The sequence below is a fragment of the Dasypus novemcinctus genome, chromosome 8 (assembly GCF_030445035.2).
Source record: "Dasypus novemcinctus isolate mDasNov1 chromosome 8, mDasNov1.1.hap2, whole genome shotgun sequence".
NCBI lineage: Eukaryota > Metazoa > Chordata > Mammalia > Cingulata > Dasypodidae > Dasypus > Dasypus novemcinctus.
Window position 1 is genome coordinate 8,421,353 of NC_080680.1, and position 26,327 is coordinate 8,447,679.

General features: G+C 37.2%; 1 protein-coding gene and 1 pseudogene across 3 annotated transcripts in view; one reads left to right on the forward strand and one right to left on the reverse strand.

The window, feature by feature from the left end:
• AUH (AU RNA binding methylglutaconyl-CoA hydratase) overlaps positions 1-26,327 on the forward strand; it is a 152,282-nt gene that overhangs the window by 81,150 nt on the left and 44,805 nt on the right. The window lies entirely within an intron of this gene.
• Positions 11,163-12,459, reverse strand: LOC139439477 (small ribosomal subunit protein eS4, X isoform-like; annotated as a pseudogene).

A 26,327-nucleotide genomic window follows, 5' to 3' on the forward strand; every position in this document is an offset into this window, starting at 1 on the left:
CATTTTCTTATTAATTTTATTTGCTTATTTTGTTGGCTCTACTTTTGGAGAGGTTTTTTTTTGTTTGTTTGTTTTTAAATTTATTTCTCCCTCCCTTGTATTGTCCGAACTCTTGTGTCCATTTGCTGTGTGTTCTTCTGTGTCTGCTTGCATTTTCATCAGGTGGCATGGAAATCTGTGTCTCTTTTTTGTTGCATCATCTTGCTGCATCACCTCTCCGTGTGTGCAGTGCCACTCCTGGACAGGCTGCGCTTTTTGTGCAGGGTGGCTCTCCTTGCAGGGCGTGCTCCTTGCATGTAGGGCCCCTGCGTGGCATGGCACTCGTTGTGCGTGGCAGCACAGGGAGGGGTTCACCTGGGGCATGCCTCTAAGGCATTTGAATATGTTCAAGTATTCATGGGTCATAGTAATCCAAAGAATACTGAATTCCCATCCTGGGGGGTTCTGCTACATTCTCTAATAGGACCTCGTTTCCCCGAGTATGAGTGCCTAGTGAAGGAAGACAGACCATTATGTCAGGCTCTTGATAATGATGATTGTACTTATGAACCTTTTCTCGTGAAATTGAAACGTAGCCTAGTATGATATACTGCCTAAGAATTACCTCCTGAAAACCTCTTTGTTGCTCAAATGCTAAGCCAAACTCAACATATAAACACAGTACCTTCCCCACCCCCTGGCGTGGGGCATAACTCCCAGGGATGAGCCTTCTGGCACCGAGGGATTATTACTAAGCACCAAATAGCAATGCATCTGGAAAAAGACCTTGACCTAGAAGGGGAAATGCTAAATACAAATGAGTTTTTATAGCTAAGATATTTCAAAGCGAGTTGGAATGTCATTCCGGAGGTTATGCTTATGCAGGTCTCAGCAGGATCACATTGACTGCCACAGTAAACAGTGCCTCAAACAGCAGGGCTCCTGAAGGCTCTAGAAACATTCAGAACTATATGCAGAAAAGACAGCTCAGGAATTCAGCACACTGTCAGTGGGCCTTACTTTGGAATTTATGCTTCCCAGTATAACAGAGTTACACTTATTTATAATTTTCCTACACTTGGCTCTTCTGCCTCTTTTATTTGAACCTATAATTAGCACTATACTTGATAAATATATGTCCCAGAGATCTAAATCTTTTGTCCAACCATGTGCCAGCTGAGCCCAGAATCTCAGCATAGTTGCAGCACCTACTTTCCAGTTCATTGGACTCACCGAGAACAACTAACAAGGAGATGACAATGGACAACGCCTATCCCAAAGAACAGAGAGTGTCTGCAACTGCAAGCAACGTAGTTCTATCCATCTGCCCCATGGGATCTAAGCCCTCTCTCAACTGGAAGCAGAGTGGGCCTCACTATCCCCAAATCCTCAAGATTGGGGGATGAACAATGGACTAAATTAGACTTCTTCTTCTTCTATAGACTTATTATTCTAGCAATGGAATAACTTATTGTTATAAAGACAGTGGCCACTAGAGGTTCTGAGGGGAGGGAGAGGGAAGAATAGGTATAATAAGGGGACATTTTGGGGACATTGGAATTGTCCTGCATGACATCACAGTGACAGATAAAGGCCGTTATATATTTCATCATAATCTACAAAACTGTGCGGGACAGAGTGTAAACTATAAACTGTAGTCCATGCTTAGTAGCAATGCTTCAGTGTGTGTTCATCAATTGTAACAAATGTACCACACTAATGAAGGATGTTGGTAATGTGAGAAAGGGTGGGAGGGGAAGGGAGTGGGACATATGGGAAATCTCTATATTTTTATGTAACATTTATGTACTCTAAAGCTTCTTCAAAAAAAATTATTAAAAAAAAAGATACAGTGTTTGAGTTATGGGATTCCCAGAATGTGAGATGAACAAGTGTGGTGGAAGGAAAAAAAAATTAAGAAATATTGTCTGAAAACTTCTTGAATTGGTGAAAGATATAAATCTACAGATTGAAGAAGCAAAGTGAATCCAAGGACTAAATTCAAAGAAATACATGACTAGACATTTCATAATCAAACTATTTAAAACTAAAACCAAAAGAAAAAACAAAAAACCAAAACAAAAAACCCAACAACCTTGAAAGCTAGAGAAAATGGTTCAATACTTATAGGGAAGCAATTATTTGAATAGGAAAATGATTATTTGAATGACTATAGATGTGTTATCAGAAACCACAGAGGTCTGGGCAAAGTTGGATGGCATTTCTGAAGTATAAAAGGAAAAATCTTTCTTTAATTCTATATTCAGAGAAATTATCTTTTAATACTCAAGGACATTCTCAAGTAAAGGAAAACCAAGAATTTATTGTCAGAAGACCCACTCTAAAAGAAGGAGAAGAAAGTTGGAACAGAAATGAAGGGAGAGCAGCAGAAATGGTTAATATCTGGGTAGATATGATAAAATTTTCTTCTCCTCTTGTGTTTTTTAAAATATGCTTGATGTTTTATGGTGTTTTCAGTGTATTTACTAGTAAACTATAACACAACTGTAGTATCAAGTTGGGGAGGGCAAAAAGATCTATAAGATGATAAGGTTTGTCATATCATTTGAAATGATAAAATACAGTAACTCTATATAAACTTCATAATTTGTAATTCCTAGAGTAATCACTAAAACAAAGCCTAAAAGTTATAGGCAGCAACATGATAAGCTCAATAACCCAAACATGATAAGCTTATCAACATGATAAGCTCAAATAACCCAAAAGGAGGCAGGAAAGAGAAAAGTAATGAACAATAACTATATAGAACAAACAGAAAGCAAATTATAAAATGATAGGCTTAAATCCACTAATTTCAATAATTATACTAAATGTTAACATTTAGAACATACCAGTAAAAAGGCAGATGGTCAGTGCATTTTAAAAGCATGAACCACATATATCATGTACAAGAATTCACTTTAAATATATTCATATAGTTTAATATAAGAGGGTGGAAAAAAATAGGCCATGCAAACTATTCCAAAGATAGCTAGAATGGCTACATTAATATCAGACAAGGTAGACTTTAGAGCAAAAAAATCATCAGTGATAAAGAGAGAATTTATGTTATGTTAAAAGGGGCAGTTCACCAAGAAGACATAATACCCCTAAACTTGTATATACCTAACGGAAGAGCTTCAAAATACACAAACCAAAAACTAACAGAAACGAAAGGACAAACAGAAAAACTTACAATTGAGACTTTAACACTTACCTTTCAGTAATCAATACTACTATTTGATAGAAAAACAACAAGGAATATAGAAAAAAAAACTAAAAAGCATTTTAAACTGATTGGATCTTATTGACATTTATAGAATATGCCACCCAACAACACCCACCCAGCAAAATTCTTTTCATGTGGACATGGAACACTCACCAGACAAGCCTTATGCTCAGCCATGTGATAAACCTAAACTTTTAAGGGAATTTAAATTTTACAGGTTATGTTTTCTGACCATAATGAAGTTAAATTTGAAATTGATAACAGAAAGATAATAGGAAAGTCTACAAACACCTGGAAATTAATCAACACATTTTTTAATAAACCATGAATCAGAGAGGATGTTTGAAGGGAAATTAGAAATATTTGGAACTGAATGGAAATGATACTACAACATCACATATCAGATTTTGTGGAATGCAGCTAATACAGTCACTGGAGGACAATTTATACCCAGAAATGCTTATCACAGAATAGAAGAATGTCTCAATTTAATAACATAACCTTCCATCCTAAGAAAGTTGTGAAGAAGAGCAAAATAAGAAATTAAAAAGAAGAAAATAATAAAGAGAAGAGCAGAAATCAGTTAAATTGAAAACAGAAAAAGTCAGTAACACAAACATCTGGCTTTTTGAAAAGATCAATAAAATTGATGTGCCTCTAATAAAACTGAGAAACCGAGAAGACAAATTTTACAAATATTAGAAATGGAAGATGGGATATTACTAGATTCTGTAGCTATTAAAAATTAATAAGGGAATACTATGAAAAGTTTCCCACATCATTTCAACAACTTAATTGAAATCAGCCATTCCTTGAAAACCACCGGTTACCAAAACTCACCCAAGATAAAATAGCTATCCTTAATGGTTTTATAACTATTGAAGAAATTGAATGAGTAGTTAAAAACCTTTCAAAAACAATATTGCTCTGCCCAGATGTTTTCACCAGTGAATTCTATAATTTAAAGATGAAATTACACCAATCCTACACTCTCTCTTTCACAAAATAGAAGAGGTGGGAACCCTTCCAAACTAATTAATGAGGCCAAGATCTCTCTGATACCAAAACCAGACTAATAAATTACAAGAAAACTGTAGCTCAATATTCCTTTTGAAGATAAATGTCAAATTCTCAACAACTCGCACAACTTCCTCATAGCGATAAAGGGTATTTAGAGGAACCTTAGGTAGCATCATACTTAATGGAGAAACAGTACAAGGATGCTACCTATCATTACTCCTATTGGCACCATGCTAGAATTCCTAACAGTTGCATTAAGGCAAGAAAAGGAAATAAAAGGCACAGTGAATGGAAGGGAAGAAACAAATCTATTTGTCCCTGTTTGTAGGTGATATTATATTTACAGAGACATGATTTGTAGATGACAAGATTATGTAGAAAATCCCATGGAATGTATAACAACAACAACAACAACAGAACCTAACAATTGGAAACATTTAAAATTTGCATTAGCTTCCCCCAAATGAAATACTTGTCAGTTATAAATCTAATAAAATTTGTACCAATTCTATGTTGAAAACTTGGAAAAACTGTTGGAAGAAATCAACAATCTAAATAAATGCAGGGTTATACTGTTCATAGATTGGAAGAGTCAATATAATAAAAACATCATTTCTCCCTAAGTTGATTCGCAGGTTTGATGCAATTCCAATCAATCCAGCAGTATTTTTTTTATAGTTATAAAAAGGCTGATTAAGAATTCATATGGAAAGGCAAAAGAACTAGGATAGTTAACAGTTTTGAAAAAGTGGAATGAAGTTGGAGGAATCGCAGTTTCGAATTTTAAGACTTTTTGTAAAGTAATGAAGATGGTGTAGTTACGGTGAAGGGGTTGGCACATAGAACAGTGGAACTGACTAGATTCCAGAAGTACACCCACATGAATACGACTGTTACTTGACAAAGGTGGACCATCAGTTCATTGAAGGAAGTGTAGTCTTTTCAATAAATGGTGTTGGAAACTTGTACATCTATATGCACAAAATAAAGTTAACCAGACAACAGCAATGTGGCCTGAATCTCATAGTTTGTATACAGATTAACTCAAAATGGATCATAAATTAAAATGTAATATGTAACACTAGGCACATTTTTGAAACTTGCTGAAGATAGGTATTCTCACTACCTTTGGTCCCCAGGCTGTGAGACCGGAGGGGGGGGTCCGTTGTAGGCACGCGATCACTGCTGTTGAATGTGTGAATTACTGCCCCTGGAGAAGATAGAATGAGGTTAGCTTAAGGGTGGTTACACAGAGTGGACTGGAGATTCATATTACAGCCATACTTATTTACTTCAGTTGCACGTTTTCTTTCATTAAAAATGTGTTCGCCAAGTGCAGTAAGTGTGCCACAATGATGGGGGAGGTTGTTGGTGTGGGAGGAGTGGGGGGTGGGGTGGGGGGTATATGGGAACCTCTTATGTTTTTTTAATGTAACATTTTTTGTGGCATATGTATCTTCAAAAAAATACAATTTACAAAAACGATGGGGGTGGGGGGATGGGGAGTGGGTTATCTGGGAACCTCTTATGTTTTTTTAATGTAATGTTCTGTGTGATCTATTAACTTCAATAAAAACAAATGTGTTAAAAAAAAATTGGCTTTATTGTCTTATATGTCCAAGTTATATAAGTAATGAAATCTAGTTAATCAGTAATTTTGATTCCAAGTACTTTTAAGTGCTTTCTTTTAACTTGAGATTGGAGTTAGTGTCTGTTGTTCTCATTATTGTTTCATTTTTCTTGTTCTTTTAAAATATATATATATATAGCAATTTTAAGAGACCAGATTATCCATTTTGTGAACAGCATGTTATTTTCCTGTTGTCCATTTATAATCAAGATAGCCTTATTTGTACCTTAATATTTTATAGTGTTTATTTTATGTACCAAGCTAGAAAAATGGCTTCAAGAATTCCTTGTTGCAGTGTAGAAGCAAATGTTTAAACTCCCACTCTTGTCTTACAGCAATTAAATAAGGAAAATTAGTAAGGAAAGGTAAATTAGTTCTGCTCCGTAAATTAAGAAGATTGGCAGTTATTTATGTTATATTTTTAAAGTAAAACTTAGTTCACTTTTAACCAAGCAGTCATTTTGGTGACTCTAATGGGTTTAATGTGAGAAACAGAATGTTAACTATTCCGAGTTAACATCAGTTTGTGTGTTCCCAAGAATATTTTATCTTACAACTTACATGTCCAGTCTAATGATAAAAAGATTTTTCATCTGCATAATAGAGTTAAAATTGCCTCCTCATTTATAAAACTAAACATACTTATCAGTTCAGCAGTAATATTTATGATTAAATATCTGATGAAATGCCACCCCTCCTGGTGGAGCAGAGTAGTTGTGTAGTGGAGTGAGCCGTGCACCCCAGTTTGGACATGTTCTTGGTCTGCATTCTGGTGTATGTGGACCCATTGTAAATAAGAGCCCTTCAAGATGTTATTTCAGTTCAGGTAGGCCCCACTGAGTCAGACTGGGCTTTAATCTGGATTACTGGGGTCCTCTATAAGCAAAGTGAAAGTCAGAGAGATACCATGGCAACCGCCAGAAGCCGAAAGTCATCTGAACCGGGAAGAGAGAGAAGACTGTCACGGAAAGCCAAGGAACCCCAAAGACTGCTGGTCAGCCAGGAGATACCGACCTGGGAGGAAGTAAGCCAGGTAACCTCTAAAACCATGAGCCAATAAACTCCTGTGGTTAAATCAACCCATTGTCCCATTGTCTGGTATTTGTTTTAGCAGCCAAGAAACTAAAACCAGTGGTTCATGGTATGAACTCTGGAGGGAGGCTCAGCCATTTATAGATTTCTTTAGGCAAATTTTTATCCACTTTATGTCCCCGTTTCTTTTGTGAAATGAAGGTAATAATGCCTGTGTCAAAGAGTGATTTTATATGTGTGTGATTTACTAAGATAATACATATAAATTATTTATAACATTGTGTTGTAAGGAGTCACCAACTCTTAACTTGATCATTATTGTTGTTGTTGTTAATGGTTATTTGCTATATATTTTTTCCCTTTTTTTTTTTTTTTACTGTCTTCTAACAGCTCTGTTAAGGTATAATTGACATAACATGCACACAATTTGATATGATTGTTTTATTTATGTATTTTAATTAATTTAATTTTTTAAAAAGATACTTATACAAATGTCGTATAAAAAATTTAAGGGATTCCCATAGGCCCCACTCCCCACAACTCCCTCATTTTCCCACAGTAACAGCATTAGTGACGTACATTCATTGTGATTGATGAACACATTTTGGAGCGTTGCCACTAAGCGTAGATTAAAAGTTTACCCATGAAGCCTTCACCACAATCAAGATGATACACACGGTCAAAATAATGAACACATTCATCACTGCCAAAGTTTTCTCCTGTTTTCATAATTACTCTTGCTTCCCTGCTTTTTTTTCCATGCAACCAATGAACTATTTTCTGTCATTGTAGATTAGTTTTTATTTTCTAGGATTATATAATTGGTACCATACATTATGTAATATTTTTTTATTTTTGGCCTGGATTCTTTCAGCATTATTATTAGTATTTTTAAAGATTTATTTTTTATTTCTCTCCCCATCCCCCCCACCCGAGTTGTCTTCTCTTCATGTGCATTTGCTATGTGTTCTTCTGTGTCCGCTTGTATTCTTGTCAGCGGCACTGGGAATCTGTGTCTCTTTTTGTTGCGTCATCTTGCTGCTTCATCTCTCTGTATGTGCGGTGCCACTCCTGGGCAGGCTGCACTTTTCTCACTCAGGGTGGCTCTCCTTACAGGGGCACTCCTTGTGCGTGGAGCTCCCTTATGCAGGGGACACCCCTGCGTAGAACGGCACTCCTTGCACACATCAGCAGTGCGTGTGGACCGGCTCATCACACAGGTCAGGAGGCCCTGGGTTTGAACCCTGGACCTCCCATATGGTATGCGGATGCTCTATCAGTTGAGCCAAATCTGCTTCCCTTTCAGCATAATTATTTTGAAATTCTTTCATGTTGTAATGTATTCCTTTTTATTGCTGAGTGAATGGCATTGCATTGTATGGCTATATCACAGTTTATCTATTCTGTCTTTAGGTAGATAATTGACTTGTTTTCAGTTTTTGACTACTATGAATAAAGCTGCTGTAACCATTTATGTCCAAGTCTTTAGACATAAGCTATCAGTTATCTTGGATGTAAGGTTTTGATTGATGTTCATTTCTTGTATATGGATATCCAGTTGTTCTAGCACCATTTGTTGAAAAGGCTACCCTTTTCCTCTTATTTGCCTTTGTGTCTTTTTCGAAAATGAGGCATCCACATATATGTGGGTTTATAGCTAGACTCTATTCTGTTCCATTAATTTATTTGCCTTTCTTGATAACAATACTATTCTATCTTGAGTATTGTAGCTCTATAATAAACCTTAAAATCAGGTAATATTAATCCTCTAACTTCTTTATCAAAGTTGTTTTTTTTCCAAATGAATTTAAAAACAGCATGCCAGTTTGTACCAAAAAGCACTTCTGGGATTACATTTGATCTGTAGATCAGTTTTGTACAGAATTGATATCTTTAGCAACATTGGCTCTTTAGAACCATGGACTCAAAATCTTTTTTTTTTTTTTTCGGTCTTTAATTTCTTTTTAGCAGTGTTTTATATTCTGCTAAATTGTTGAGTAGAATGTTCTATAAATCTCAATTCAATTAAGTTAGTTGATAGTGTTATAGTCTTACTGATTTTCTCTGTAATTTTGCTACCGTTTGTTGAGAGACAAAAATTTAAATCTCTAACTATAATTGTGAATGTTTGTATTTCTCTTTTCAGTTCTGTTTGTATTGCTGTGTGTATTTTAATGCTCTCTTATTTAGTGCATACATGTTTAGTTTTGTCATTTTTTTCTGTGTCTTAGTTTGCCAGGACTATTCTGACAAATATACTTAACAAGTTGGCTTGCTTAAAGAACTAGGATTTATTGGATCGCTATTTGGAAGGCTAGAAGTCCAAAATCAAGATGTCGGCCAGGCCAGGCTTTCTCCCGAGGTTGGTAGTTTTCTGGTTATGGCAGCCCTCCGTCACATGATGTTGTCATTGCTCTCCTCCTGTAGCTTTCTTTGACTTTCTATGTTTTCTACTGACTGACTGTGACTGGATTTCTTCTCTCTGTATGGCATCCAGTCATATGGATTAAGACCCACCCTGATCCATTTTGGCCACACCTTAATATAATGATAACCTCTGCAAAAAGTCCTATTTACAAATGGGTTCACACTCACAAGAACACAGGTTAAGATTAAGAAATGTCTTTTTTGAAGTATATCATTTATTCTATCACACTTTTCATATATTTTATGTCTTGTTTGCCAAAGGGATGTCAATGCAAACAGCCAGACATGGGTTGACTGTTATAATGGGAATTTTATTAGGGGAAAATCTTACAGTTCCACAGAGCACCATCAGAGATGCTTTCTCACCAAAGCCAGCTACTGGCGATACTGGGGCCCTGCCACGTGGCGAAGATGATAGCTGATCTCTGCCGAGGTCCCTGCCTTCCCCTCCAGAATCCACCATCTCCTGGAAGGAGCTTAGCTCTGGGCGATCAGGCACAGGGCTTGTCTCTTTCCAGCCTCCTCTCTGTCTCGGCTGCTCCGCTTTCTTCCTGAGTTCAGCTCTAGGTGATATACCAGATAACTGGCTCATCTCTTCAGCCTTGGGCTGCTCCATGGGCCCAGCCTCTCGGGGACTTCGTGCTTCAGCTTTGGCTGCTAGCGATCCTCAAGTCCTCTCTCTCACATAGCAAGGTCAAAATGGCACCTTCCTTTTTATGTCTCTCTATGTCTCCCTTTATTTAAAGCTCCAGTAAGAGTTCAGAGACCTAGCCTGAGTTATGCCTCATTGACATAGTCCATTTAAAAGTACCCCACACTCATAGGAATGGACTAGTTAAAAAACATAATCCTTTTCTTTTTGGGGATTCATAAAAGAACTTCAGGCTGTCACATATTATCCTCATAAAAAATCTTTTTTATCCCTGGTAATATTCTTTACTCTGAAATCTGCTTTGATATTTATATAGCCATTGCAGATTTCTTTTCTAATGTTAGCATGATCTTTCTTTTTCCATCCTTTTATTCTTAACTGTTTGTTAAGATGTATATATTAATACATTTCCTCCAAAGTATGACCATATTATACATTCTCCACAGTGATTTAGGCTTTTTTAATTTAATGGTATATAGTAAACATCTTCGTTGTCCTTATTTATGACTCTGAAGGAAGAACTTCTAATGTCTCCCTGTAAAGCGTTCTCCTGGCTTTTAGTTGGAGATATACATCCTTAAGCATGTTAAGGAACTATCCTGACATACTGAGAATTTTGAATTTTTTAATACTTGAATTATTTAGATAGCTTTTCTGTTATTGAAAGATTTTAGCTTTCCTGGAGTAAATCACACTTGGTCATGGTATATTATTCTTTCATCCGTAATGGTGCTTCTGGATTCTATATGCTCGTATTGGAATGGTAAATTTGCATCCATTTTTATAGTGGAGTCCAGTTTGAAGTTTTTTTTGTCTTGTATCCTGACAGATTTTGGTAACAGTTGAATATTTAGAAATGCATCTAAACTTTTTTATATTAAATATGAAGTTTGCTCTGTTTGGTATTAAATCTTTATCAAGTTGTTTTTTTTCTTTTTAAATTCCAAGTTTTTTAAAAGTTTAAAAAATCTTATAAATGGTAATCACTTAAAATATCTAGTGAGGTTATTTGATTTTCTGCCTTAGAATTTTAGGGAGGAATTTGGTAAACTTTACTTACATTGAATTTGCTTGTATTTTTGGGATAAACTATATTTATCCCAATATATTTGCTTGTATTTTGGGGAAAACTATATTGAATTTTTTTTAACTATGCTATTGGATTTAGTTGATTAATAGAGGCATTTCCTGCTTAATGTCAAAAATCCTTTTTTTTTTAAAAGCACTGTATTGTCTTTAGCCACAACAAGCTCTTCATTCATGTCACCTTGAGATCATTTCACCCACTGCTGTTTGGCTGCCTGTCTGTCTCCCTGCTCAGCAATGATGAGGCAGATACCTTTTCCTTGGGGAAGAGATATCCAGGGTTTGTTGTCTTTGCCAATAGTGAAAATGCTAGAAAGCCAGTGGTAAAGCTAGAAAGCCAGTGGTAAAGTTATTGCTGTTGGCATCTTCCATGTGATTCACATCTAAAGAGCAGACTTTCCTTCTCTGTTGGTGAACACACTGATTCTTCCCATGTTAGCACCGCTAGTCACCACGCACAGGTTGCCAGTGTCACACTTGATGAAACAGGTGATCTTTCCAGTCTCCAAATTGATTTTTTTTTAAAGATTTATTTTTTATTTATTTCTCTCCCCCGCTCCTTGTTGTCTGGTCTCTGTGTCCATTCGCTGCATTTCTTCTGTGTCTGCTTGCATTCTTGTCAGTGGTACCGGGAATTGGTGTCTCTTTTTGTTGTGTCATCTTGCTGTGTCAGTTCTGTGTGTGTGCAGCACCACTTCTTGCTCAGGGCGACTCTCCTTTCAGGGGCACAATCCTTGCACGTGGAGCTCCCCTATGCGGGGACGGCCCTGCGTGGCATGGCACTCCACGCGCGCATCAGCACTGCGCATGGGCCAACTCACCACACAGGTCAGGAAGCCCTGGGTTTGAACCCTGAGCCTCCCATATGGTAGACGGATGCTCTGTCATTTGAGCCAAATCTGCTTCCCTCCAAATCAATTTGAATGGTGCAGTTCACTTTGATCAGAGGATTAGGGGTCAGGGAGCAGATTGTGCGAGTATCTTGGGTCAGAAGATGAGGGATTCCTTTTGTACTCACAAAGATCTTTCTTATCTTGCCCAGCTTGTACTTGGCCTCCTCAGGCATAATACAGTGAACAGCCAAATGACCCTGGTGTCATAGATCAGATGGAGATTCTCTCTGGTCTTGCCAATGATGATGACATCCATAAAATCAGCAGGATAGGTTATATTAGTTTGGACCTTGCCGTCAATCTTAATGAACTCCTGCATGAAGATCTTCACTTCATTTCCTGTCAGGGCATGCTCAAGTCTGTTCCTTAAGAATAAGATGATGGGGAGACAATCTCTCAGCTTCTGGAGATGAGAGGATGGACAGGGAGCAAATGCGCTGGTCAGTTTGTGCAGTATCCAGTGCATTGGAACTGCAGAACCCTTCAGATGCTTCTTGGGGCCATGCACCATAGCTGTGTTAGAAAGATGACAGCTTCTTTGTTTTGGTGATGGGTGATGGTGATGGTAGCACAACATTGTGAACACAGTTAGCACTGAAATATAGATCTGAATGTGATTAAAAGGGGAAATGTTAGATTGTACATATGGTAGCAATCATTTAAAAAAAAAAATCCATGGGTGTATGTTGAAGGACACTGGCTGTGGAATTTGTGGCTTTGGCAAGATTGAAATCATGGCAGGTCCAGAAACTGATGCCCAATTCCAGTTCACTGGTATTAAAAACTATTTCAAGAGGGTCAACCACCACACCAGGGAGCCAAGAGTGCCTACAGCTGCAAGTAGGAGAATTGTATCCATCATCCATGTGGAATCTAAGCCCCCTCTTGATGTAGAGGGAGAGTGGACATAACCATTCCAGGGTCCACAGGATGAAGGAATAGAGTATGGATTAGAGTGGACTTACTGGTGTTCTGCTGGGGAACTATTGTGATTAGTAAGGGAAGAAATTGTAGTAGTGATGTGGAGAGGGTGGCCACTGTGGCTGCTGATGGTAGGGAGACGGAAGAAGAGATATGGTGTGGGGGCATTTTCAGGATTTGGAGTTGTCCTGGGTGGTGCTGCAGGGATGGATGCTGGATGTTGTGTGTCCTGCCGTGGCCCACTGGGTGGACTGGGGGAGAGTGTGGACTACAATGTGGACCACTGTCCATGTGGTGCAGCGGTGCTCCAGAATTTATTCGCCAGGTGCAGTGGATGTGCCGTGATGATGGAAGAGGTTGTTGATGTGGAAGGGGAGGAGTGGTAGGGTTGGGGGTATATGGGGGCCTCATATTTTTTGAATGCAGCATTTAAAAGAAAATAAGAAGAAAATAAACCAAAAAACAAAAACTATTTTAACTCTTATACTCTTACAGGTAGAATGAATTGTATACTGGCCACATATGGTGGCATTGTTTTGCTTGTCCTATTCTTCAGGTTAAAGTCTAAAAAAATCTCTAGCTGAGATGGGTTCTCAACTGTACCTCATCCAAGGACCAAGTTCTGATGTTGCAGAAGCCTAATGTCAACTCATCATGTGATACTCAATTTGTACAACAAATTATGAGCCTGGAAAATAAAATCCATGGAACTAGACTATACAGACTGTGAACCTTAAGTTAAATCATGGTCTTTAGTTAATAGTGCAATTATAAAAATGTGCTATCATCAATTTTAACAGATTTGTTCTACACCAATGGAAGGTGTCGGTGGAGGGGTGGTATATGGGAATCCTGTATTTTATGCATGATTGTTCTGTAAACCCAGAACTTTCTAATAAAGAAAAATTCCATCCCCCTCCCCCCAAAAAAACACAGAAAAAACCCCCAACCTATTACAAAGCCAAAACAGCATGATAGTGGCACAAGGACAGGCATATAGACCCATGGAGTCTAATTGAGAGTTCAGAAATCAACCCTCTCATTAACTGCTAACTGATTTTTGACAAGGGTGCCAAGTCTGCTCAATTGGCAAACAAGAGTCTCATCAACAAATGGTACTGGGAAAACTGGATGTCCTGTTACAAAAGAACGACGGTAGACCTTTGCCTCACATACCGTACAGAAATCAACTCAAAAGGGATCAAAAACCTTAATATAAAAAAAAGACCTATAAAACTCCTAGAAGAAAACATAGTTAAGCACCTTGAGGACATTGAATTAGGCAATGGTTTCTCAGATTTAGCACCCAAAGCACAAGCAACAAAACAAAAAGTAGATAACTGGAACCTCATCAAAATTTAAAACTTTAGTGCATCAGATGACTTTGCTGTGAAAGTAAAACAACAAACTAGAGAATGGGAGAAAATATTTAGAAACCACATATCCGCTAAAGATTTAGTATTCCAGAATATATAAAGAAATCCTACAACTGAACAACAGAAAGACCCAGTTTTTACATCTAGTTTAAAAATGGGCAAAAACCTCCCAGGGATCTAAGCTCCCTCTCAATTAGAGGTGGAGTGGGCTTCACCATCCCAGAATCCTCAGGACTGGGGAATGATCAGTGGACCAGAGTAAACCTACTGGTGTTCACGTATAGACTTATTGTGATTCTAGCAATGGAAGAACTTACGTCATTTGTGTGGAGGCAATGCCTACTGGAGGTTCTGAGGAGAGGGAGAGGGAAAAACAGGTATAATTGGGGCCATTTTCAGGACTTGGGAATTGTCCTGAATGGCATTGCAATGACAGATACAAGCCATTATATATTTTGTCATAACTTAGAAAATTGTGCGGGGGAGAGAGCAAACTACAACGTAAACTATAATCCACTCTTAATGGCAATTGTTCCAAAATGTGCTCATCAATTGTAACAAAGGTACCACACTAATGAAGGATGTTGTTAATGTCGGAAAATGTGGGAGGGGTTGGGAATGGGACATATGGGAATCCCCTATATTTTTTATGTAGCATTTATGTAATCTAAGTACCTTTTTTAAAAACTTAAAAAGTATATTTAAGAAAAGGGGGGGCAAAAACCTTGAATAGAAATTTCTCCAAAGAAGATCTACAAATGGCCAAAACGCACATGAAAAGATCATTTGCCGTCAGGAAACTGCAAATCAAAACCACCATGAGATACCATTCCACACCCACTAGAATGGCTACTCTTAAAAAAACAACATCAGAAAATTACAAGTGTTGGAGAGGGTGTGGAGAAACAGGAACCTCATTCTTTGTTGGTGGGAATGGAGAATGGTGCAGCTACAGTGGAAGATTGTTTGGAGTTTATTCAGAAAGTAAAATTTTTAATTACCATATGATCTGTCATTCCCACTTCTAGGTATATGCACAAAAGAATTTGAAAGCAGGGACATGAACAGTTGTCATAGTGAACAGTTGTCATAGTGTCATTATTCACACGTGCCAAAAGTTGGCAGTAACCCAAGTGTTGATCAACCAATGAGTGGATAAACAAAACGTGGTATGTACACCCAGTGGGATATTATTCAGCGGCAAAAAGGAATGAATTTCTCATACATGCGACAACATGGTTGATCCTTGAAGATATCAGGTTAAGTGAAATAAGCCATATTTAAAAGGACAATTATTGTATGACCTCATTGATATGAAATAATTAAAATGAGAAAATTTGTAGAGTCAGAAATGAGAGTGTAGATGGCCAAGGACAAGGGTGGAGGTAGGGAATGGCGAGTTAACACTTCCATCAGAGTTTCCCTTGGGGATGATGGCAGAGGTTTGGTAATGGTATTGGTGATGATGGTGGTGTCACACTGCGAACGTAAGTAACAGCACTGAAGTAGATACTTGAATGTATTTAAAGGGGGAAATTTGGAGTAGCTAGAATGAAAATTAAAATAAATCCATGGAACTTTATAACACAGAGTGAACCCTGAGGTGAATGAACCATGGACTATAGGTAACGGTACAATTATAAAAATGTTCTTTCATAAATTGTAACAAATGTAAGTTGTTAATACAAGGGAGGTATTTGGGAACTCTGTTTTATGCAGGATTTTTCCTGCAAACAATTTCTCAAAAAATTGGTTAAATCTTGGGTATGTATAGAAAAGGCACATCACTATTGTTTTTCACTACCATTCTAAAATTATTCTTTGATATTTTGAAATATATATGTATGTCATTTTTTAAATTAAAAAGATAAGGCCTGAAAAAGAACCAAGTCTTAGATTTATTTATTTAATTTTAATTCTGTTTTTCTTTTTTAATTGCTTTCTGCTTTTCTGGTGATTAGTTTTACCTTTTCTTTGCCTCACTTTTTTGATTGCTTCTTTTTAACTTAATGATTCAAATATTTATTTAGCTTATCTTCATTCTTAGTGATGAAAGACTGTATTTTTTGGTTGTTTTATCTGTTTATCATTCATTTTCATATAACACTTTCATTATTTTCTAGTTTGCATTTTTACTTTTTAAGAATTGTTTAAAATTATTTTCTGGAATTTTGGTTTGAGTTTTTGTTTGTTTTTAGTTTCTAAGGTATATTTTGTATCGTTAGCTAATGATAATTTTTATTATTATTAGTGTTTGATGTAGCCTAACTTTAGGAAATGAAGACAGTTTGTATTTTTTATAATATTTGCATTGGCCAGTCTTTCTAAAGATATTCCATGGGCCTTTGAAAAGAAGTTGTCCTTTCTGTTTGTAGGGGTTAGAAATAACTTATATATTATATCTTAATACTCTTTTATCTGTCGAATTTTAATATAGTATGTTAAAGTATTTACTACTATTATATTTCTGTCACTTTCTTTTATTCCTATCAGATTTTCTTATATATTTTCACTCCCTGTTTTTTGGTACTTAACGTAGCCATGCCTTCATTATGATTTATACCTTTTTTCTTTGTGACATGACCCTGTTTTCCCATTAAATAGTTTTACCTTGAATTCTGTCTAACCTGTTTTTTAAAATTATGAACCCCTAAATCATTTGCCTGATATATCTTTACCAACTTTTATTTTCTACCTTTTGAGTTCCTTCATTATATGTATGTATCCTATAGATGTTATACATATTTTTGAATATGTTATATGAACTTTCTTTTCCTTCTGAGGTAATTTTATCCAGTTTTCACATTTAGCTACTTTAGAAAGGAAACCATACAGGAAAAGTTTTATATATAGGCCCTGTTTTCTTCCAGACTTGATTTTTGCCCTTTGCCTTCTGAAAGAGGTTGTTCTTGATTATTATCAACATATATTGTGCCAAAATTGTTTCTGTGATACTACATATAGCTTCAGTAATTCTTTATCTTTCTGTGTGTTTTTTTGTTAAAGCTTTCTATTTTATTACGTATTTTCCTTTAGATATGACATTTGCCAAGTCAATCAGTAATCTTTGTTGAGTTTCTTAAATATTATAGTAGGCCTACTGCTGATATGTGTTTTGTTTTTGTTCCCTATTTTTAGAAAAAGAATCCAAAGCAATTTTACTAAAGCTACATTACTCTGTAGGTGGAGATAGGCCACATTTTGAAGTTTCACATGGATAACAATTTATATACACAGTATTATTTAATTTACTCAATAGTAAGCGTTATTTGAAAAACTACATTAGTTTTTAAGATGTTGAAAATAATTTTTTATTTAATTCTACCTATTCCTTAATTTTTCCCAAATTTCGAAAATACAAATAACTTTATGAGAGCTAGCATTAACTTTGGGGGTACATAAAAGAAAATCATATTTGATAATGGCTCATGCTAATTTTTTTGCCCTTGCATGGAAAAATTATTTATAACTTTTCAAATGCGTGAAGCTGTGCTTTAGGAAGCTATTTTGGTACTAGTCTCAAAGGACTGACTGCTATTCCTTTCCCACCCTAATGAAACTAGGACACTGGCTTTTGGCACATCTCCAGGATGTGAGATTTTTTATTTGCTGTTCAACTGCGCTGTCTCGAAATAGTGATGCAGTGTCAGCAAGGCCACTTTGCATTTTATGAACATAATTTCCAGTGCCCTGCAATTAATTTATTCCTTGACCTGTTAATAATTACAGTTAGCATTTCTGAGGCAGAGGAGGTGTCTGGGAATGGTCGTGGTTACTCTGTGAGTGGCTAAGTTACAGGGTTTCCGTTCACCTTGGCTGTTTGGTCCTGTGGAAGGCTTTGGCATTTTATGAAAACGAAGGAGTTATTTAAGCAAAGAGGAGTACTTACCCTGATGCCATGGGGACTTAGCTGCCTAAAGTACACAAATGTACACCTAATCTGTGTGTATTGAACCGCATTTTACTTTAGCCAACGTGAAACATCTTTCCCGGTTCCTTTCACCATCTGGAAACAAGCACTTGAAGGGTAGGGAATAACCCATAGGGCTCTTGAAAATTAATTCTCCATAGGTCTTACAATACCTACTATTTAAAACAAGCCATGGTGAAATCAGCCATGTGTCAGTTCAGTGTTTTAAAAAGAGATTGAGAATATGTGGACTGTGATAAAACCACTGAACTCTCCTGCCTCTCCTGTGGTGAATTGTATGTGAGTTTGGGTCCTGGAGCCTAAATCCTCGCTCTGTGACCTTGGGGAGGTGACTGGCCTCTCTGTGCTTCTGTCTCCTAATCTGTAAAGTAGGATCATAAGCATTCCTATTTTATAACAGGCTTATGAGGATTAAAGATATTAGTGCAGGTTCATGATTATAAAACATAAGCACCCTGTGCATGTATTGTGCTAACAGTAGTTGTTGTCAATATTGTTGCTTTACGGGTTTTGTAAGTTTTCTTTCTCTTTTGCTATATATCTGCCCCTTCCTTGGCTAATAAATTGTGTAACTGTTTTCTCAGGCCTTCTGTTTAATGACTCTGATAGGGTAAGTTTTAGGGACACTGTCATTTTGCCAGGAAACTTAATTCTGGTAGGACTGGCCATATAACCTAGCTTACTATATATAATAATTAAACAAGAACTTTTCCAAATCATAGAATTTAAAGGATAAAGTTTGTTAAGGCAGTTTTATGGATTTGGGGCCATTTCTGTGTTTCAGTTTCAAACAGTTCAAATATTTGTATGTTTACTAGATGTTTTTCTTTCTTGAAGTATCTAAAGTTTACTTTCAACTTATTGTTACATTACATAGAGATTTGTTTAATGTAATTAAGTCCTTTTTTTCCCAGAAAAATAAGTTATCTTGAATTGTCAGTCTGATATTTACTGCATTCTCCTTTAGTGTTCTTCTCTTTACAATTAAAAAATCTTTATTCACAAACTTCACAGAAACTATTTAGGTTTCAAGTTGAAAATAAGTATAAAATCTGAAAGGTTTTGGATTTTTTAAGGGTATTAGGAATATTTCATTAGGTATTGATATTACAAAAAAATCACTTGAATAATAGACCTCACAACATCCTGGGTTCTTTCACTTTGGAATTACTTCTCTTTGCTGGTGTGGGTTTTTGGTTGACGTGAATCCTACTAGCCTCTGACGGCTTTGAGGGTAGGAACTAGTCCATTTTGTTGGTTTCTGTATCAGCAGCGTCCAACCCAGAGGTTGTGAAATGATAGGTATTTAGTAAATGTTTGTTGAATGAAATCAATTGGTTTTCTCTAAATTTTGTATTTTTTCAGACTTTTTGGTGGCATATCCAGAAATTATGTTTGCATCTTCGAATTAGGTTACACCAGATAAGAAGTGTATCAAGTCCATTTGTATTGTGTTTCTGTTGTTTTTGTTCATGTTTCTTTTAATAAGCATGGTTTTGGTGCATTTTGGGGACAAATTATTCAGATTCTGGGGAGCTTGTAGAAACTGTTCCTCTGCCCTGAGTGAAGCAGACCTTCATGTGCCCACTGTTGCATCTTAGACTGAATATGAAAGAAAGAGTATCTTTTATAAACTTAATTGTAGATGGCCAGCGCTTTCACACCTCTGAGTAAAGGGAAAGAAAAGTAGGTTAAGACTGGAATGTTGTTTGTGTTCTGTGGCTGCACAAAATTAAAACTGTGGAAAGAACCAAGTTATTAGTAAAAGAGCTCAGAACTTTTTTTTAATTCCCTCCCCCCCTTGCAGCTTCTTGGCTGTCTGCTCTCTGTGTTCATTCACTGCATGTTCTTCTGTGTCTGCTTGTCTCCTTTTGTTGTGTCATCTTACTGTGCCAGCTCTCCACGTGGTGCGGGCCATCAGCTTACCTTCACAAGGAGGCCCTGGGAGGCGAACCCAGGGCCTCCCACATGGTAGACGGAAGCACGATTGAGCCACAGTCACTTCCCAGCTCAGAACTTTTTTAAATGCAAAAAAAAAAAAAAAAAAAAAACCACCTTGAGTTTTTATGAATCAAGGATTGCCCCTCCCAATTCTTATTATTCGGGTAACACTGTAATTTTTGTTTTTCTGGTTTGCCTCATGAGGGTACACACATGCAGGTTATTTCTGATGCCTTTAAAAAAGCTTTTCAGTTGAGTTTATAAAGATGTAAAGGGAAGCATTTCTAATGCCAGTTGATATTGCAGAAATCTAAATTGCTGTTCACATATGTGAAACATAGTATGTTAGGAAAACTATTCTCACATAAAAATAAATGCTAATCGACAGCCCTTTTACCAACACTTTCATACTAGTCAGTTATAGTACGTACTCTGGCAATGCAGATATTAAGGAAAAAGCTTTGATTTTCTTTGTGTGTATGTGTGTATTTACCTACGTGCCTGCCTACTTACCTCCTTACCTACCGTCAGCTGCATTTGCAGGGGATTGGGGAAACAGTGCAATGGGATATACAAAACTGGGAGACAGACTGAGTGCTGCGGGTGCCAGGCCCCCTAGAGCTCCTCACTAGCCTCCTCGCTGTCCAGAGACTGCCCACTTGCCCGTGGCCCTTCTCCAGGGCCCCCAGAGCTCCTTCCTCACGCGCTCGCCCACTGCGGGCGCACGCACGCCTTCTCGGCCCGCGTCAGGGCCCCCGGGACGGGAAGAACCCCAGGCCGGGCTTCTGCTAGGGCAGGTCGGAGAGGCAGGAAAGTGCGAGGCTTATCCAGCGCCCTGCGAGCTTCCGGAGCCCGGAACGCCCGAGCGCCGCCTGCCACGAGGAGCCGGAGAAGCGCGCGCAGGAACATCCTCAGCCACGCCGGCGGGTGTGGGAGGAACAACGAGCGCCAAGGTGCAGCTGCGGGAGAGCTTAGTTTAAAAAGGGCGCAGAGACACGAGAGTTAACAGTTTGAATGCTGTACTGTAGGAATTTAAGCACACGGTCTATTGAATCTGGACCATTTGCCCGTTATCCTAAAGTCTGTTTAGATGTCATCCCACACAGAATGTGTTTTAGAATAATACTGTCTCCAGCGGAGCTGCTGTTGTGTTTCCTTATTTAACTTACAAAAGCATTTGACACGTGATACTGATGAGCTAACGCAATATGTGTAGAAAAATCAAGAAATCGTGGAAGACTAGCAGCATGTTGAAATTTTAGTATTTCATAGGAAAGGACTAGTAAAACATTTTATTACACAGAAAGGCCATATCATTTGTTGAAGTAATACAGTAAAAATTCTCTTGAACATTGGGTCTTCTTTCCTTACCTGTAACTGTTTACTAAATGCTGTGTGATTGAATATTTATTTTTGCCAGTGTGAAGATGGAAGAAAAGCCAAGCAGAAGCAATCTTAATATCTTGTTGATTATATTCCAGAAAGAAAAAGAAAAGCCGGAACATTAAGCCTCAATGCCATTTGCAGTAATTACCCTGCGTGAAATATAACTGGTAGCTGTCACGCTTTGATTGAAATTTACTGAAGGTTGACACCAGCTGCATGCATTAATTGTCTCAGCAAGCAAGTGCATATACCACAGTCACCATTTGGAGGCACACTCTTTTTGTATTTAATTTTTTGTTAAGTATTTTATGATTGCATTTGGATTAATGCAGCTATAAATTGAGATTTTTGGGGGGTAGGGGTATCATTTCCATCAAAGAAAAAGCCCTTTGGCTAAATCTAAGTACCTCTGTGTATTTTCAGTTTTAGAACTCCTGCACAGTTGGAGGAGGGGAGCTGATAAATTACTTATTATTTTAAAGAGGTGTTTTGAAACTTGTTTCTGATAAAGATTTATATATCTCCTTTTTTGAGTATTAATATTTAACTTTCTGGATATATGAATTACATATATTAATATTTTTTAACAAGGTACTTTGGTCATATTAGAAGATACACTTTTACATTCTTTTTTCATCCTTTTTATTTGGAAGGTAACTTGTTAAATTTTCTACAAATAATATTTAATCTTCATAAAATTTAGATCTTTTAGAAAGAACTGACATACCCTTTATTTTCTATATCAGAACAATGAATAGCAGTTTGTGGATTCATTATACAAATGTACAAGTGTCTTTTCCTGGGTAATTAGTGACATTGTTTCAGTTGACAGATATGTTATGTGGCACCAGTCTGTTAGGTATTGATTCTTTATTCATACTGATTACAATCTAAAATTGAACAAAAGTTCTGGGTAGATCCCATATAGAAGGTGTATTTTCTCCCTTTTTGTTTTATAGGGAGTGCATATTTTGAGTCCTATGAGAGCCCTAATATAGTGACTATGGCTTAAATTCATCAAGTACTTAGCCTGAGAAGTATTTCAGTATTGCTAGACAGTTGAGGAGTTGCAATAGACATATGTTGCTTTTTGGCTGCCCAGCATCCATCCCCCTTCCTATAGACACCCCAGTTTTCATGAGAAGAGCACTTCTCCACAGTTGGGTTTGTGGTCTTGGCCAGAAGGCACATCTCTGGGCTCACCTGGGCTCACCTCTTAGGCCCCTTCCCACTAGAATCATCTCCTCCTCCTCCAAGTCCTCCCCCCCCCCCGCCCCCTTTGGCATGGAACGTTCAACTCCTCTGTGATAGTCCTCCATAGGGCTTTCCAGGGGGACATAGCTCTCAGCAGTAGCCACCAGCCCAGCCCTCAGGGACGCTCTGACTTCTGCTCAGCCGACAGTACGGCTCTTTCCGTGGACAGTGCCGGCTGGTTTGCCCTGATTTCTGCCTGTCCTCTTTCAGAGACTTCTCTGATTTTCTTGGAGAACCTCCAGAAATCCCCCTTTTCTTTATGCTAACCAGAATCAATTTTAGTTGCTTATAACCTTCACAAGAACTTTAATTAGCTAAAGAAATGTATCCTTTTGCAATCTTAAAATGATTTAAGTAAAAGCATCCTGCTGACTCATATTATACAGGCTGCTGTCAGTTTTTTTTGTTTTTTTGTTTTTAAAGATACATCTTGGGCCACCTCAGCTCCCTGGTCTGCTGCATTTCTTATTGTTTCTCCTCTCTGTCTCTTTTTGTTGCATCATCTTGGGCCAGCATTCCACGAGGGCCAGCTTGCCTTCATGAAGCCCCAGAAACTGAACCCTGGACCTCCCATATGGTAGCCGGGGAGCCCAATTGCTTGATCCATACATCAGCTTCCCTGCTGTCAGTTTTAAACTTCATAACTGGGAGAGAGTTTTTAGATTCACCCTCTAGACGCGGTCAGACTACTGTGTTCTTTCTCTTTGCAGTTAGGTTCTGAGTATGTGGTTTGTACAGATCTAGATAGTGTGCCATAATGGATTTGGCAGTGTATTCCTGAGTTGTATGCCAAAGATAGGAAATGCCTCAGTAACCTAGCATTTAAAGCACATGGTTTGTCACTCGAGGCAGCTGAAATAAAACATTTCTTCAGCTGAATAGCTATATGATAGAATTTTATTAAAATAAATGAAATACTTCCTTTTTCCTCTTGTAATTTCAGAGTTTACAGTTTTAGGGTTAGAAGTATGGGATGGTTGAGCTTTTGAAGCATTACATTTTAAAATTCATTCATACAGAATGAAAGATACTTTTATCATTGAAGACCTTTGCTTCCTATTGAAGTTACAATATTGCTGGAAGAATTATTTATTGAAAAGAAATGAACAAATTAAAATATTTTTCTTTCAATCTGAGTATGAACTAATGAAATAGGAAGTTTGAACATTTATTTTTAGATCTGTCACTGCATAGTTATTATATTAGGTCACTATTTGTCTGACAATCTCATATTTTTGTTAGGCCCTCTAGCCAGTAAAACATTTCTACAAGTTAATCCATCTTTATGAGGGAATTCATGAAAACTAGATTGTCAGACATTTAGAAAATGTTAATTATCTAAATCATGTCACCTAGTTAATTGCACTAGGTAAACTTTCTGCTTCTGTGCCAGCTGTTTTGAGTAGTGATTTTATTTTTATTTTTGCTCTAAAGCTGATGAATGATTTATAATTTTAAAAAGTCTTTGGTATTGAAGTCTTGGTTTAGTTGCATTTCTAAAGAAGAGTACATCTCTGTTTGGCCAGAGACTAAATGCCAACTTCTTGTATTTTAAGTTTGTGTTCCAATAAAACTTTATTTATAAAAATATGTGGCAATAGTTTGCTGAGCTCTGATGTGGTGATCAAGAACAGATTCTGGAACTAGACCACCTAGAAATGAATCTTAGTTCCCTTATTAATTGTAAGACTCAATTTTCTCATCTTTACTATAAAGGTAATGTGACGATTAAATGCAAACATACTTGAGGACAGGCTCATGGCAACTGCCCTTTAAATTTTCACTTTTGATGAAATAGGATACAGATTACTGTTCGGTTAGTTGTCGTGTGCTGACTCAACCTTCTGAGAGTGCTGGAGCTGGGTTCACGTTCAGTGGAAATGATGCGGTCTAATTAGCTGTGTTTGAGGGGGCAGGAGGCCACAGCAGCGCTGCCAGTTCTTTGCTCCCACTTGTAAATGAATGATCCTAAGGCAGCAGCTCTGTGATTAGGAATATAACACAGCATTAAAATACTTTATTAGGAAACAGTCAACTCAGATTGTCTCAGGGTACACTGAAATTTGCAGGAACATAACTAATATAAACTTGGGGTTGGCAAGTAAATAAATATACAAACCATCTTTTAAAGATGTTTTAGATAGCTATAATGTATTTTGATGACATTTGGAAAAAATATATTTAACAAACTGTGTGAACTTGGATTATAAACATGAAATGCTTTTATTTTTCTTCAGTTACTGCCTTCTGCTGAGCTTTAAAAAAATCTCTTTTTCCCATCCATTAATATGCTCTTAACTGATCCAATAACTTCCTAATCACTTTTGGTTATGTAAGTGAGGGAAAGAAGAAAATCCTCAGTTTAGCCCAATTTAAAGTGCCAGTCCAGCTAAAAAATGTACCCTTTTCTATATCCAGCTGTGTTTCAGTAACAGACTAGACTTTCTCTCTTGCTGTAAAGAACTAGAAACTGAACCAACGTATGAAACAATTATCTTCAGGCATTGGATTCAGTTGGTACCAATCTGGGATCCTGAGAGAAAAGAATAAACCCAGAGAAGTTATAAAATCACTCCAGCTTTATGCTTAGAGGCATTTTCCAGACTGCTGCTCAACAAAGAGGAACCCAAGCAGTCCATGGTAGTCTCTCTGAGGATGAAGTAACTTGAGTATTTGGAATACAGTATAGGGTAGGAAGTAGTAGCTACACAGAAGAACAGTTCTAAGGTCATTCGCTCAAAGGGGTGACCTTGAGTTTGTTTCAAAATACGAAGATGTGCTTACATAGGGTAAAACTCTGCAAGGCCAGGCAAAGAAATACCAAGAAACTGTAAGCAGAATAATCCCCAGAGTACACACAGGACTGCTTCAGAAAGTTCAGATACTGAGTAGACAGTATAGAAAGGCTTTGTAGAACACACTGTAAATTAGAATCTCCAGTGTGCTTACCTAGTAGGGCCAAGCTAGCCTTAAAGCAAAAGTTCTCCAGACCTGACTTAATGAAGCTTAAAAAGAAGTCTCCAAAGTATCCACCTGCTTGCAAATAACTTAATTGCTTGCTAGTATAAAACCCAATACTATTTAAAGGAATACAACAGAATCCAGCACTCAGCATAGTTACATAATATCTAGCAACCTGTCAAAAATTAGTAGACATATGATGAAGTAGGAAAAAGCAGTCAGTAGAAACAGGAAACAGAGAGGTGATGGAATAGGCAGAGAAAGACTTCAGAATAACTGCTTGAGGATTCAAAGGAAAAATGAACATAATAGGGAGAGAAAGGGATGGTATAAAACAGAACCACATGGAACTTCTAAGGCTAAAAATTATAGTTTCTGAAATGAAAAAAAAATCACTGGAATTAACAGATTAGATACTGTAGAAGATAAGGTTAGTGAATTTGAGGGCAAAATAAATAGAAACTGTCAAAACAGAAAAAGAAAAAAAGACTTAAATGAACAGCTTCGTTGACCTGAGGGGCAAAAATTAGCAGGTGGTTGAACATGTGTTAATTGGAGTGCCAGCAGTGGAAATGGAAGTAGGCAAAGAAAACATACTTGAAAATATAA